The sequence below is a fragment of the Callorhinus ursinus genome, unplaced genomic scaffold, assembly GCF_003265705.2.
Source record: "Callorhinus ursinus isolate GAN/ISIS: 27379988/994484 unplaced genomic scaffold, GSC_fseal_2.0 scaffold24, whole genome shotgun sequence".
In the NCBI taxonomy this organism is placed as follows: Eukaryota; Metazoa; Chordata; class Mammalia; order Carnivora; family Otariidae; genus Callorhinus; species Callorhinus ursinus.
Genome location: NW_027397086.1, coordinates 3,003,444 through 3,018,935, shown reverse-complemented (window position 1 = coordinate 3,018,935; position 15,492 = coordinate 3,003,444). Strand labels below are relative to the sequence as shown.

The window sequence follows — 15,492 nt, the reverse complement described above, 5'->3', positions numbered from 1 at the left end:
CGGTACGTTGTTAGGCAGCCCCAGGAAATGAATGCAGCCACCACCCGCATCACCAACACTGCCGTCATCACGGACACTGTCACGGCGGCCCCCGCGGCCACCACGCCAGCCTCCCGGCCAGCATCCCCACTGTATTGGCTTCCTGGGGCTGCAGAACAAATGACCACAACCTTGGTAGCTGAAACCAAGATTACTCTCAGACTTCTGGAGGCCAGAAGGCCAAAATCAAGGGGCCATCGGGGCTGTGTCCCTTCCCAAGACCCTGGGAAGAATCCTTCCTGTTTCGGGCGGCTCCAGGTGTTCCTTGGCTTGTGGCTGCATTCCCCCCCTCTCTGCTTCGGTCTGCACTTGACCTTCTCCCCTTGGGTGTCCCACTCTTCTCTTCTGTCTCATATGAGGACACTTGTGATGGCGCTGAGGCCCCACTTGGGTAATCTAGGATGATCTCATGTCAATATCCCTAACCTCATGACATCTGCAGAGACCTTTTTTTCCAAATCAGGTCACATTCACAGGTTCCAGGGATGTGGATGTGGACGTATCTTTGGGGGAGGGGGCCACCATTCAACCCACTACAACGACCAGCATTCCCCACCCCACCCCCCGCCGCCATCGGCATCCTTGCCAACATTAGTTAAGTACTAGTATGTACTGGTGTTAGTCCCAGGACTTTTCCTGGACCACCTTTATTCCTTAAGACAACCCAGGGCTGGTACCATCATCCCCACTTAACACACAAGACCGTGGGGGCTCAGAGAGAAGAATTCATTTGTCCCAGGTCTCACTTAGAAGTAAGTACTTGAACTTAGGCAGTCTGACTTCAGAGCCTCCTGCCCCCCAGCTCCTGAACTTCTGATCCGTACAGATAATTCCACAGAAGGATCAGAGCGGGGTAGTGAGGCACCCTAATGGAAGGCAAGAACACCTCTAACCAGTGGCAGATCTCAGTCAGGTCTCTTCCCCTCTCTGGGCCTCAGTTTGCCCACCTGTAAAACAGGGACGCAGGAGTGGTTGGTCTGCATAATCTCCAAGGTCCTCCTACCTCTGGATGATGCTGGGTGTCATCTGTCATCTCAGTCCTATTCACACACTGCCCAGGGGCAGGACTCTCACATCAGCTAAACTCTAAACCTGTGGCCAGAGATGAGTTTTGCTTGGAAGGCCAGCCCAGGGGGAGGAGTGGAGGGCGGTGCTACCTTCCCATATCATGGAGCTGGCAGTAAAGGACTGGGGAAGGACTGGGGAGTGGGGGGGGGGGGGTAACTCTCTTTTCTTGGAGCCCAAGGCTTTTGATTCATGCATTCAGGAAGGGCTCCAAAGCTGAGAACTGGTGGTTGCTGGGAACGGAGCTGAAGATAACTTTATCTTGCCTTAGTCGGGAACCGGCTTGTCCCTTTAGACTCCCGGGGAGTCTGGAGAGGCGATCCTGGGCCTGGAAAAGCCCTGGTCGATCACCTAAAGCCAAGAGACCAGGAGAGGCTGCGGTGACCAAATCCCAAGCCTTGTGTCCTTGAAAGGGGGATAAAAACACGAAATAGGTGGGGGGTGGGGGGGGCTCTGAAAATTAAGTTTCCAAAACCTGTTCATTAGAAGTCATTTGTTTATAAGTATAAACATCTTTTTTAAAATCCTTTTTATAATGTGAACTGCAGAGGCCTTTTTCCTCTGGCTTCTGTCTGGAGCACCAATTGTTTGCCTTTCAGCTAATAACGTTCAAGAGTGGGGAGTTGAGTTAGGGACAGAATTGCAAACTTTAATTAGCAGGATGAGATTAGCATCCCAGCAGGGGCTTGGGGGGTGGGGGCATCCTTCAGGCCCCTCAGATCCCTGGGGACACACCTCCCACAAACCCCCCAGCTGAAGGCTCCAGTGCGGTAAGCAGGAGCCAGGCCTGCCAGAGCGCTAAGCAGGAGCCGGGCCTGCCAGAGCTTAGACCTGCCGAGTTAATCTTCCCTTGCTGGGCGTCCAGCTGAGCCTCACCCTCTTCCAAGGCTCCCAGGCCAGCCACTGGCTTTCGTTCCCCAGCCTCTGCCGGGTTTGTCCCTGCGGGTGTCCAAGCAGAATAAAAAACTGGCTGTGTGACCTTGGGACAGTTGCTCACCCTCTCGGGGTACTGGAGGGAGTCTGAGTGGGGAGGCGAGGAGGTGTGTGTTGGAAGCCAAGCCCCCAGCGCGGGTGGAGGAATGGACCCTCCTCCCTGCACACCCAGGGCTCACGCACCACCAACCTGCCCTTGATCGGCTCAGGCAATGCTGAGAATTTTCTGGTCTTTATCTGGTTTAGTTTTAAGTGCTTCCAACGGCAGCCGAGCTGTGTCCCCAGGAAATTGGTCCACGTAGGACGGAGCCTTCCCGAGAATGAAGTCATCTGTTCCTTTTTTATTTTTTGTTGCCTTTCTCCTTCAGCACGAGTCACCCGGCCTCTGCAGTCTCTCCCCGCGCGCACACACGCCCCGCGGCGGGTGTCGGCCGGGCTGGCGGCGGAAGGGGCGAGGGGCACGACCCCCAGGGGGCCGCGTCTGCCCGGGGCGCCCCCTCGCCGCCCCCGCCTCCCGCTCCCACCCGCGACTTCCCCGGGCCCGCCCGAAAGGTGAGCTCCCGGGAGGCCGCCCGCGCTCCGGCGCGGCCCGCTCGGCAAACAATAACAGTAAATAACGCTCCCTTGTCAACGTAATAAAAACGGAAACGGTTACAATGTTTTTTAATAAGCGTCCCCCATCAATCTGCCTCTCCCTCCGCCCTCCCGCCCGGGCCGCGGGCACCGGCGGAGAGGGGCGGGGAGCAGGGGGAAGGATGGGGCGCCGGGGCGCGCGGGATGGACCGGGGTGCCGGAGGAGGACGCCGCCGGGGGGCGGGGGGAGAGCGGCAGCGCAGCAAGTGAGAGACGAGGGGGCGCGGGCGGCCGGGGTCACGCGCGCCAGCCGAGCCGGGAAGCGGCCGCGGTGAGTAACACCGTTGCCATGGCGACGTGGCCGCGAGGAACAGGAAGCGGCAGAAATAGCAGCCGCCGCAGCCCACGCCGCCCGGCCCCTCCCCCCCCCGCGAGCCCGTTGCCACGGAGACCGGCTCGAGCGAGGCTGCGCGGGCGGCCGCGGCCTCCTGCGCCCCGGCCCGCGCATGCGCCCCGGGGCCTGCCCCGCGCGGGCGTCGCGGCGGCACCCGCCGCAGCCCCGGCGGCGCCCGGACCCCAAAAGCTGCTCGGCCGCCCGCTAGGGTGCGAAAAGAAAAAAAAAAAAAAAAAGCAAAACTGTTTGTTGTCCGCCTTTGGGAGGCAGCCCCGCCTTTGTTCCTGGCCGATTCGTCGGTTTCCTGGCGCTGGAGGCGGGAGCCGAGGGGGCAGGGACGTATCACTCAGCGTCCCCGATGTTTTCTGAGCGCCGGGCCGCGTCCTCCGGGTCGCCGAGGGGAGCCCGGGCCTGCCTGCCGCCCTCTCTGAGCCTGACCTCCCCGTGGGGGTGGGGGACTTCTGCCAGGTGATGCCCAAGGCCCCCCCCCTTTTTTTTCTTCGCGTACCCTTCCCCGGATTGTACCCGGCAGAGAGCACTGAGGGGGAAATGAAATCCCGCCAAACCCCGGGCTCCCTCTCCGTTTCCTGGTCGCCGGAAAACTATGAAACAGTCCACCCTCTACCCCCCAAGGAAGCTGAGGGAAACCTAAATGTTTCATAAACAAAAGCACTCTCCAACAACTTGTTTACGCGAAAGCCTGGCTGCAGCCGTGCACGTCTGAGGCTGGTGTGTGCGTGCGTGTGTGTGTGTATGTGTGTTGGGGCAGACACACGATCATCTCTGAGGCTGTTTGTGGAGGATTTTTTTCTTTCCAGATTTTGTTTGGTTTGTTTTTAATAAGGGTCAGAGGTCTGGGTTTCTGCGGGGAAGGGGGAAGGGTCATCTCAGATGGACAGGCCAGGGGATCCCAGGAGGACAGGTCACGGGGCCTGCGGAGCTGGGGCAGAGGCCATGAGCCAGAGCCTCCCCATCTGGCACCGCTCCTCGAAGGCAGGGGTTGTAAGTGGGCCCCTGGCCCTCGGGGCTGGTCCCCAGGGTATGGCCCGGAGCTCCTCGAAGGCAGGGGTTGTAAGTGGGCCCCTGGCCCTCGGGGCTGGTCCCCAGGGTATGGCCCGGAGCGGGCCTGGGGCCAAGGACTTTGGGACCTCTCTCCCCTGGGCAGGACAGCTGTCATTTTCCTGGCCCCTGCCGTGGTCACACTGGCCAAGAGGGAAGGCAAGCAGCGCAGCCCATGTCTCTGGGGTTTTCTCTAATGGAAACGGTGCGCTTTTGTTTTTGTCGGGGGTGGACTCAGACTTGCAGCATCCAGGCTGACCAGATGGGAATGTAGGGAGCCAGTGTGTGAGGAAGCTGCTTCAAACCTCCCACTGCTCTCCTCTCCCCCTGCCCCCAGCCAGCCTGCTCCCCCCCACCCCAGGCTCCCTGCCTCCTGCTGGCCGAGGGGATCTGGCCACTCAGACCCCACAGAGCTAAGGAGAGATTGGGGGGCATGGGGTGATGTTCCTTCCTCCCTCCTCCCGCCCCCTTTCCACATGGGGGAGAGGGTCCTCAGCCCTGAAGGGGAAGCTTCTGTCTGATGTCCGGAAGACTTCAGGTCCACCCTGGCTGACTTGGCATCATAATTAGCCCTCTCCTTTTTTTAGGAGGAAATGAAGACACAGAAGTTGGGAGTGGTTGCTACAGTGAAGAGAAGACCCCACCTCTGCCCAAGGACGGTAGCTGGTGCCGAGAACCAGGGCTTCAGAACCAGAGTGTCCCGGTGATGAATCCCAGCTGGGGCCCCCCTGAAGCTTAAGCACCTGGATGATAGGGACAGTGCAATGCCCACCTCCCACGTTGTGATCATTCCTTGAAGTGATGTATAAAAGCTCTTAGCAGCAACTGGCATGGAGTAGGTACTCAGAACAGGGCAGCTGTTACTGGAGCTGGAAGGGGTTTACCACTCTCCCTGGTGTGACCCAGGGTTGCCACGTTGGAGGCCTGAGACTCTGGGCTTGGCTCTATCTCAGGGCAGGTCCATCTTTGTCACAGTCTCCGCCACCAACCCACAGTACAGCCCAGGGCAAGTCACTTACCTTCTTTGGGCCTCAGTTTTTCCCTCTGGTAAATGGGACAATAATCACAACAACCGCTGGTGGTGAATTACTCTGTGCCAGGCATTACACCGGAGTCTGTACATTTCCTTACCCAATTTAGGCTTCAAAACAGCCCTCCTGAGGACGACCATGATATGTACCAGGATGGTCCTGATTTCACAGGTGAGAGGACAGGGCCTCAGACAGGTGAAGCCACTTGCTGGGGGATCACAAGGCTGGAAGGTGGCACAGAACACAAGGTGGTCGAGTCCTGGACTGTCGTGCAGCCCCTGAGAACAGGCATGGTGTTTGTGTCACTATTGCTCTTACTGTGTGTCCTCTGACCTTTTCCTGGCTCAGGCCACGATCCCCTCTGCATTTGCCTCCTTGGGTTCAACCATCCTGGACTCTTCGGAAACTGGCAGGGACCCAGCTCCCTTAGTGAAAGATCTCAGGGGCACATGGGGGGGGGCGGCTCAAGGAGAGCCAGGTGGGCCCCACGCAGTCTCTGCCACCAACCTGGCAGCCCCCCGACAGCTCTCCCAGCCCCCTTGTCCCTTCCTGCCACTTATGCCGAAGGGTTGGGGTCCCTAACACACCCAGGTGGACGTGTGGCATCCAGATGGTGCAGTTAATTGCGCTGGAAACTGTAAATCTCTGTTATTATCCAGCTCCCCCTCTGCTCTGCTGTGCTGTCACCTCAAGGCGCTGCCGGCGGGGGGGGGGGGGGGGGGCGACTGGAGATGGAAGAGGCCCCTCTCCAGCCCCACCCACCCGGCGCAGGCTTTGTTCCTGCTCAGCAGCCAGGGAGGAAATTGCCCAGTTGTGACGTCCAGTGCCTACGTCTGAATCCTGGCCCTGGCCCCTCCCGGCTGTGTGGCTGTGTGACTTAATCTCCCTGTTATTCTCAGTTTGCTCATCCATAAATTAGGGAGGGTTACCGCACCTGCCTATCCTAAGAGGGTCAGGTGGCTGATGTGGGTGTGTGTTCCGCCCTGCCTGGCTCCAGAGGGTCCTCAGGATGTTACTGGTTATGGCAAGTGTCTCCTCTGTGCTGAGTGATATAATGCGTTCGCTCAGTGAATTCTCAAACAAGCACATTATTAGCCCATTTTACACGTGAGGGAGCGTCAACTCAGAGAAGGCAAGTGAGCGGCCAAAGGCCACACAGCCAATTAGCAGAGGAACTAGGATTAAAGCAGGCAGACCTGTGTGGCCCTGAAGCCCTCGCTGTGACCTAGGTTCCTAGCCCCCTGCCCCCACTGGAGCCCGTCTGGGGCTCTAAACCAAGGTCTGCGGTGATAGCATCATCAGCCCTGCCCAGAGCTGGCTTCTATAACCCAGGTCTGAAAGGCACTGGGTTAATCCGTCCTTAATAAAGCCGGCAGAGGCGTCTATATCTTTCCGGGGCAGGGGCCAAGGGGCCAGGTGCAGCAGATGTGTCCTAATGAAAATGCTGGGGAGGGGGGAGATCCTTGGGGTGACCTGCCTGCTCACATCTCAGATTTCATCCTCTATTCCTCCCTGCCCGTGTCACTGGATGCCTCCCAGTGCAGGGGACAGTCACCCATCCATCCATCCATCCATCCATCCATCCATCCATCCACTCATTTACTCACTCATGTCTTCCTTCCCTTACATCCATCCATCCAGTGTTTATTGAGCACCCCTCTGGAGCCAAATTTTACCTTAGGTGCCTGGGGTCCCTCCCTCCAAGGGCTTCGCATTCTAAAAAGCACTAAATAAACAACTATGCATTCACAGGATGCGGGGAGAGAGGACATCTTGGGGGCTCTGACACTGGACTGTGCAGACCCATCTCAGCCAAGCTCTCTAGACGACACCCCCTCCCGGCCGACATGTACAAAGAAGGGGGTGCACTGTGTCTCCCCTGCGATTCTAATATTTCAAGTAGGGTGAAGAAGCTCCTAATCAACCCACTGCCACCTTAGTCCCTGGGATCTGCCCTCGCCACCTGTGATGTCCCCAGTTGAGGCCCAGGTCCAGTCCAGCTGGCCCAGATGGTAAACAACAAGCTGAGATGGGGTCAGGGGCAGAGCGCTGGGCCAGGAGGCAGGGTCAGGTCCTGACTGTGTCACGCAGTGTGTGGCCTCAGGGACATGACCTCCCAGAGTGGTCCTTCAGCTCTGCTGAAATGCCTTGGAGGCCGCGGGAAACTTCAGCCACTGGGACATTACTGTTATTGTTGTTGTCATGTTGTTACTACAAAGGAAGCAGGTCTAGAGTGACTGGCTTTGGCCGGTGCTGTTCATTCAGTGGTTACCATTTGCTCCTTCCCTCACTCAGCAAATGTTTTTTCCTGTGACCTGCACCGTGTGCTGGGCTCCTGGCCAGGGCCGAGATCAGACTAGATCTGAAGGCTGGGGAGAGTGGTGAACAGGTGTCACCTCGATCACCAGCTTTCAGTGGGTGAAGGCTGTATTGAGAAGCGTGTATTGAGAAGGATTCCGAGGCTGCCTCTGGGCTGAGAGAGTGCTGTGATCAGTTAGTAATGTCTGCCACGAACACAGGAAGGGGAGCATCAGCCAATGCTTTTGCCAGTCTTAACACGGAAGAGCAGGAAGGACCTCAGACAGGAGACCCTTGTGACCGTGGCTGGCCTGCTGCATGAACTTGGGCAAGTCATTGCCCTACTGCCCACCTCTACCACTCTGTGAGGCACAGAGGCTGATGTGGGATTCTGCATATTTAGAGGCAGGAGGAGCTACAGCAGGAGAGCCCAGACTTCCTGTTTTAACCTGGCCTGCTGTAGCCTCACGTGAGGACCAAATGTGATGTGCCCTGTGTGAAAACACACAGCGCTCAGTAAACATGTGGGGCAGGGACGAGGAAAGACCAGGATCTTGGAGCTGTGGCAAGAACACAGGAATTCCAGGTCCCCAGCTGCTCTGCGGACCTTCCATGTCTGGGCCTCAGCTTCTCCATCTGTACAATGGGGTAGTTAGAGAATGGACATGCTGGGGAGTCTCCCACACCTGCTGTCCTGTGCGGCCTACAATGCTGAGGCAGCTGGAGGCTGAGAAAGGGGCACAGGGCTGCCACAGCGCCCCACGGGGAGACCACCTCTGCTGGCTTCCGAGGGTCGTTCAGCTTCACTGGGAGGTCACATCCCACGCACTCCCCCTGGAGGCTATCCCAGAGCAAGGCAGGCAAGAGGGAAGAGAGTGGGCAACGTGGGGGCCCCAGGAAGGGCCAGAGGGGCTGAGCCCCCTGACCGGGGACAGGGGGAGTCTGGGTTCTGCGGAGGCCCTGGAAGGGAGGGCCCCCACAGCCCAAGGGCTGGAACCTAGGGACAGTGGGCTGGGGCAGAAGACTCAGGCCAAACCTTGGTGTTCAGCAAAGAGCAGAAGGAAAACAAGAACAGATCCAGGCTGGGGAACCTGGAATGGCCAGTGGACCTGGAAAACGGACGTGCCAAGTCTCCACGAGCCTGACTTAGGGGTTCAGGGCACCGCGACTGTGCTACCCATCTCCCTTAAAAAATTCTTCGGGGCTCTCAGTGCCCTTAAGAGGAAGTCCAAAGCCCTTAGAGGCAGCACATGCTGCTGGGTCACAGTTAGGAGCCTGAGTCCGAGTACCAGCCTGGCCACTGTCAGCTGTGTGACCACCAGCAGCTTACCTGAACTCTCTGGGCCTCAGTTCCTCATCCGTCAACAGGGATGATAACAGTAGCCATCTGATGGGCTCGTTGGCGGGTTCAGTGAGCCCTAGTGCCTGAGGCAGGTTTAGCACGGTGCTGGACACACCGAAAACGTTCAGTAGTGGGGTGGCTACTCTTATGATTCTTTTACTGTGTCTAAACTTGGCAGAGCACGAGGCGGGAGGCCTTGAGCACTTGAACCCCAGTTGGCCGCTCCTGTCTCGTCAGCTCCACCCATATGACTGCACTAGGACCACACCAGGCTGCTTTCTCCCCCTCCCCTGCAGAAAACCTTGTTCACTCGTGCCACAGGGCCTTTGCTTGTGCTGCGCCCTCTGCCAGGAATGCCCTCGGCTCTTCACACTGCCTTCAGACCCTGGTCAGTCGTGGCTCTGGGAACCACCCTCCTGACAAGTCGCTTTCAGAGTTCTGTGCTCACAGAGCCAAGTGGCAGTTGTCCTGGTGTGGCATCCATGTTTACCTCCTGTCTGATTCTCCTACTTCAGGGTGACTTCTCAGGCACAAGAGCCATGGCTGGTCCGTTTTCCTGTCCTCGGTGCCCAGCACTGTGCCTGTCACACAGGTGTTCCTTAGAGTGGGCTGGATGTTCGGAGCCCTCCTTCCCCAAGCAGGGAGCGAGCACAGCAGACAGACGGCTCCCACTCCTGCTTGCCTTCCTTATCAAGGAGAAACAGGACGCCTCAGTGCTTCTGATGATTCCCGGGGGAGAAGCTTCTGTGAAATGCTGGGGTTTCTAAGTTAGAGCTCAGCGGGAGGGGGAGGCATGGGGGCTCCATGGAAGGTCAGAGGGGCCCCCCACCATCTGCTCCCCCCAGCCCCCACACTTCCCCTAGCCCCTCCCCTGCATACCTCCCCTGCCTTCTCCTCCTGGCCTGGGCAGAGTGCTGATCTCGGGGATCCGGTGAGGAACAGAGAGCAGGGGGTAGGTGGGCCGCAGATTCCCAGATCCTATAGGAGCTGCTGGGGTCAGAGAGGATGTCCCTGGCACTGCCTTGTGAGCAGTCTGCAGTGTGGGGACAGCCAGGGTTGGTGGCTGTGTCCCTGTCGGGCTCGCTGTGAGGCAGCCATGTCCCCCGTCCCAGCAGAGGGACGGCTATTGCTACCGTCGGGCTGGATGCTCTGCTCCCAGCCATCTGCCCCGGAACGAGGGTCCCTGCAGGATGCTCCAGTTGAATAGAGTCCTGGGGAGTATTGAGTTCAGCCCTTTCATTTGGCAGATGAGCAAGCTGAAGCCCCCTGCCCCTCCCCCGCCCCAGGGAAAGGGGCGTGTTCAAGGTCACGTGGTAAACGCAGTGTTCTTTTCTGTAGCTGGCTGCCCCCCAGGAGAGGAGAAGACCCATAGACCTTGGCTTTGACCTTGAGGAAATGGAAAATTGGACCTTAAAGACAGCAGATTACCATGGCTACGCTGTGGGCAGGCTGTGTGACCTCGGGCATGTTCTCTAACCTCTCTGAGCCTCATGCCCTGCTGAGGATTCCGTGAGATCGCAACTGTACCGTGCCGAGTAGACCTCCTGGCCTGCACCAGACTCTCAGTGAGTGGACCTTTCTTATGACGAGGGAGCTGGTGAGCCTCCCCTTGAACAAACACAACCGACGAACTCTGTTCTCATGTGGACATGGCAATGGCCCTTCCCTTTTAAAGCTGTGGTGAAATCCTCCATGTTGTAAAAGGAACACTTGCAGGCTTATCTGGGTACAGGCGAGGGGACCAGGGGAACATCCTGCTCTGCTCTTAGAAGCTGTGACCGCAGGAGAGGGACTTGGGGCTCTGGGCCTCAGCTTGCTCATCTGCAAAGTGGGGACACTGGCCCTTCCCTCCCAGGGCCACTGTGGGGCTCAGTGAGAGAAATTAAGGGTGCAGGACCTGGTGACCACGGCCTGGAACCCCATCTTTTTCACAAACTAAGGATGCCTGTTATGGAGAAAGTGCTCGCTTCTTGATTGTGGGGTTGGCCCAGGAGACTTGATCTCTACCCTACGCTTCCTGGGAGAAATACAAGTCTAGAGCTCTGGGGTTGAGCAAGCCCAGTTCCTTGGACCGGGAAGCCCCACCCAGCGGCCCCTCCTGCCACAGCCTGGTCACCAGTCACCACTGGTCCTGGCTTCCTCCCCACCCCCTGGAAGTGCGTGATCTGTGGCTCCTCCCGCCCCTTCCCTGCAGGCGCTGCCTGGCTGCCCTTTTCTGAGGGGCTGGAGGGGGGTTGGGGGTGCACATTTTCCAGGCTCTAGTTCCCTGGCAGCTCCGAAAATTAATTGGCCTTTAATGTGGCATAGTATTTATTTTAATTAGCAGGAAATTGACTAATTTCTTAATAAGGGGCTTTATGGAAGCTCCACATTTGGGCTGGGTGGTCCGTATGAGTTAGGGGGATTTGGTTGAGCGGGACTAGTGAGAGCCCGCTGGTGAGGAGCCCCCTGCCTGGGGGTTCAGTCAGGTCTGGTCCAGGGGACCCACAGAAGGCCAGGTGACTTGGCTACAGGCCTGTCAGGGTCTGACAGCCTTGAATTCTGCCTTTGACCTTGGTTTATTGGGGTCCTGGGAATAGATCACTGATCCCCAGGTATGACTGTGCCTCTTGGCTTTCACAACACCCGCTCCCCATTTGAGGAACTGACAGAGTAAATCAGCAGGGATTTCTTAAAGGACCTTTTCTTTGGTCTGATGGCATCACTGAGGTCCCCCTAGCCTGTGTGGCACCCTGGCCATGATACCCCACTTTACAAATGTGGGAGCGGAGGCTGAGAGGGGCACTGTGTTTTGCCTCAGCTTCCCAGATAGCCCCCACTCACCCCCACCCCTACCCCGTGATGGCCCCACGGGAGGCTGCCCTGAACTCCCTGGAGCTCAGGGGCCCCATCCAGCTCTGAAGCACCCTGCACCTTTCCTTCGGGGCCTTACTGACAGTGATAATGACCGTGTCCAGTGTGCTGCCTGGACTGTCAGTCCCCTGAGGGCAGGTACTGAGTCTGCGTGCTCAGCTTCATACCCCAAACCAGGCACGGGGTAGGTGCCCATTGTGTGTTAAGTGAGGGAATGATGGAGTCAGAACGGAAAACAACCAGCCATGCCACCTAGTCAAGAACTGTGGCCGCCCCTCTGCGTTGCAGTGTCCTCATGACTTTATACCTTAAAGTCCTGTTGGGGGGGACTCGCCCTCTCACCCTGACTGCCTAACTCACCCTCAGGGAATGACCTCCCCCCCTCTCATTTCCTAGGGGTCTGGTTGTGAAGCAACCTGCAGGAGCAGGCGTGCACACCCGGCCGGTTTGGATAAAGGGGAGGAGGAAGCTTATTCCCTCATCAGCCTGGATCCAGAAGGGGCTGGGCTGAGTGGTCTCCCAGCGCCTCAGCCTCTGGGCACCAGGGGGGCCGAGCTGCCCACTGCTGTCAGATCTGGTGGCCTCGCTGAAGGGATCCTCTCTAGGGATCTGCTCCAGCCACTAGCTGGGGAGAATGAAGCCATGACCTCCCTGTCCCCTCCCAGGAAATCCATCCCCATGCCTCCTAGTGGCCCAGGCCCCACTGAGCTGCGCAGTCCAGAGACATCCCTGTGCCCCTCAGCCCCTCTGCCTGGACTCGGACCCACGAGGTTCCCCATTGATTTCTTTAAAACCATTTACACAGTGCCTTCTCTGAGCCAGGAATTGTTCTAAGCACGTTAGAGATATTTATTCTCAGTATGAAGTAGGTGCCCTCATGTCCCCATTTAACAGACAGGGAAACTGAGGCACAGAGGACATGTGACCGACCCACTTCCCCTCAGGCTCTCACTGCCGCCTTCTGGGGTGACGAAGTTAGTTTCTGCAGGCTTCTTGGGTGTTTTCTGTGTCCCACTCGCCAGGTTGCATCTAGCCCGCGTGCCTTTGTGCGCACAGGTTCCCTCCCCCACCCCGCCTGATGCTGGCAGGAGGGATGGCGGGGGGCAGACGGTGGCACAGCGGTCCCTGGCACGCTAGAGGCAGCAAGCACGGGGCCCCTGGCACCCGCCACACCTGGCCTTGATTTGGATTGGCCACGTGCAGCTGTGCGGTCCTGGGCACGTGGTTTCACATCTCTTCACCAGCCTCCTGAGAATGGGGAGCAAAGCTATTGTTCCAAAGGTTGTAACAAGAAATAAACAAGCAGACCTGTGTCAAGGGCCCAGCATGGTGGCCAGGAGCAATTTGGGATGAATAAAGTTCATATTCTCTCCTGTTCCTCCCCAACTTGTCCTTCAAAGCCCAGTTTTCCCAGAAGCCTTTGCCCCCTTTCCAGCGCAGAGTCCCCAGTGGCAGGTGTCCCCAGAGCAATTTCTGTCTGTGTCACTGAGCCTGGTGCCTGGTCATGTGCACTGTGGCCCCTGGACCCTCGGCGCCCCAGGCAGAGGGGAGCCCAGGCCAGAGGAAGGCAGGGACTCTGCTGGGATAGAGCCAGCATTCTGTGCTCATTCACTGGTGAGAATTGAGCACACTAATTGAGCACCTACTGTGTGCCAGACACTGAGAATGAGACAGCCTCCAGGAACCCCCCCCCCATGGGGGTGAGGGAGAGGCAGACAAGTGAACTGGCCACCTTGACTCGGGGGTCATCGGGGCTGGGATCAGCGGGGGTGGGGGGCTGACCCAGCTGGAGAGTCAGGAGGCTTCGGGAAGAAGTGACATCCAAACTGAGGCTGGTGCCTGGAGGGAGGCATGTGAGTGGGGCGCCTTCCAGGCAGAGGGGGCGTGAGGCAAGTGGGGCCCTCAGGAGACGATGTGGGTCATGGTCATGGTCATGAGTCCCTCTGGGTGCCAGTGCTGACAAAGGTGAACAAAAAAAGCTGGTCCTTGACACTCCCCCACCCCATTACATCCCAGTGCTGGATGGAGAAGAGCAAACATCCACCAAGTAATCAAAGAAAAAAACGAGATCATCAGAGAGGGGAAGAGTGAGTGCAGCCACTGAATTGGGCAGGTGGGGAGAGGAAGATGAAGTGGCAGCCCGGAGCTGGGGCTTTCTCCCAGGGTTGGTGGGAGCCGCGGAGGCTGGAGCAGGGAGCAGCAGGAGTGCAGAGCCTTTTCCACGACTCCGAGCGCCCGATGCAGCAGGAGGAAAGACCCAAGGCAGGGCTGATGGAGTATCCAGGCAAGGGATAGTGGCTTGGGTCAGGCTGGCGGCCATGGGACTGAGACAGGAGAAGAGGGTGGATCTGATAATGCTCTAGGAGGTGACGGGACAGGTGTGAGGATTATAGCTGGGAGGGTTGGGGATGAGGCTGACCTCGGATTTCTAGACCAGGCCTTGGGGTGACAATGATGCCATTTGCTGGCATGGAGAGCCTAGGGACGTTGATGAGCTCAGCTTGAGCTTGTCCAGGGTCAGGTGCAGGAGACAATCTTCGTGGGAAGCATCCAAGACCAGGGCGGAGGCGGGGCCTGCAGCCGTCGGGGTGGTTGGGGGAGCAGCCCGAGGGTCCTGCCAGATTCTGCCTTTCTCAAAGGAAAATTTATGTCATTCATCCCTTCTGGTGTTTCTGACTCATCCCAGAGCGTCTGCAACATAAAACATTCTAGAATCTTGAAGACTTTTCCTCCGAGTTTTCCGAGTCCTTCAAAGTGCCCTTCCTTGCTCACACATTCCTTCCATTGGGACGTATGGGTCAAAGGCTCCGATTCAGGAAGGAGAGAGGCTGTTTCTCCTGATCCAGTTGGAAGCGATGCTTGGGGTGGAGACTGTGGGGTCTTGAGTCATGGTCCTCGTGGGTGGAGGGCTGCAGGGGGGGGTCTCTGGTTATTCTCTTTGAGGGGCATTCCTTACCTCCTTGGGGTGGGAGCTCTGGGTCTGTTTGGCCCTATCACTGGGGCTGGGCAGGGACCCAGCTGGGCTCTGTCGCCTGATGGAGAGAGGGATGTGTGTGTGTGTGTGTGTGTGTGTGTGTGAGAGAGAGAGAGAGAGAGAGAGAGAGAGAGGGAGAGGGAGAGGGACAGAGAGAGAGAGAGAGACAGAGCGCCCGCCTGAAACCTAATTGTCCGCTGTCTAATCCGTCAGCCTGAGGACAGCTTGTCAGCCCCTCCCAGGCAGGCTGATAAATGCCGACCGAGCCCCCCTGCGCCAGAGCTGCCTTAATTGGTATCAGGACGTGTCTGGACTCCATCCTCCCGGCCCCTGCCTTCCTCCCCTCCTGCTGCAGCCTCCAGCCTGCAGGCCTCCACCCCCACCAGGGCTCACCTGCTGCCACAGCCCCAGGAGGAGGGTGTGAGGCCAGTAACAGCATTTATGTGGCACCTACTGTGTGCCCAGCCTATGCTGACAAACCCTCTGGCCGCCCTCATGCAGCCCTGCAAGCTGGGGCTCACTCTCCTTCCTGTCTGCACCCACAGGATCTGTTTCCCGAGCCCTCTGTGTGCCTGTCCCCCTCTCCCCGCCGCCGCCCTGAGGCTGGGTGCTGGGGACCCACAACAGGTGAGATAGACAAGGACGCCTGCCCCCAGCGAGGAAGGGGCTTATTCCCGGACAATTGGCCTGGTAGGGCTTGCCCATTTTAGGAAGTTCAGAGAGGTTCGGCAACCTGCCCAAGATCACACAGCTAGAAAAGAAGGCAGAGAGAGCCAGGTTGCCTTCCAAACAATCACAGGACTAGGTCATGATCTCGGGGTCCTGGGATCGAGCCCCACATGGAGCTCCCTGCTTCTCCCTCTCCCTCTGCTGCTCCCCCTGCTCGTGCATACTCTCACTCTCTCTTGCTCCCTCTGTCTCTCAAATAAAT

The 15,492-nt window shown here is 58.1% G+C and overlaps 2 long non-coding RNA genes across 4 annotated transcripts; one reads left to right on the top strand and one right to left on the bottom strand.

Moving 5' to 3' along the window:
* Positions 1-652: 652 nt before the first annotated feature.
* Positions 653-3,083, bottom strand: LOC112836758 (uncharacterized). 2 transcript variants are annotated; one of them, XR_012382162.1, is made up of 3 exons: positions 2,228-3,083; positions 1,981-2,043; positions 653-1,509 (listed from the first exon to the last, which is right to left on the bottom strand). It is a non-coding gene; the product is annotated as an uncharacterized lncRNA (long non-coding RNA). The 2 variants fall into 2 exon arrangements; XR_012382161.1 differs by lacking the exon at positions 1,981-2,043.
* LOC141374946 (uncharacterized) lies at positions 2,807-12,941 on the top strand. 2 transcript variants are annotated; one of them, XR_012382165.1, is made up of 3 exons: positions 2,807-2,941; positions 4,651-5,265; positions 10,073-12,941. It is a non-coding gene; the product is annotated as an uncharacterized lncRNA (long non-coding RNA). The 2 variants fall into 2 exon arrangements; XR_012382166.1 differs by lacking the exon at positions 2,807-2,941 and adding an exon at positions 3,195-3,454 and having other exon boundaries at positions 4,634-5,265.
* Positions 12,942-15,492: the final 2,551 nt, after the last annotated feature.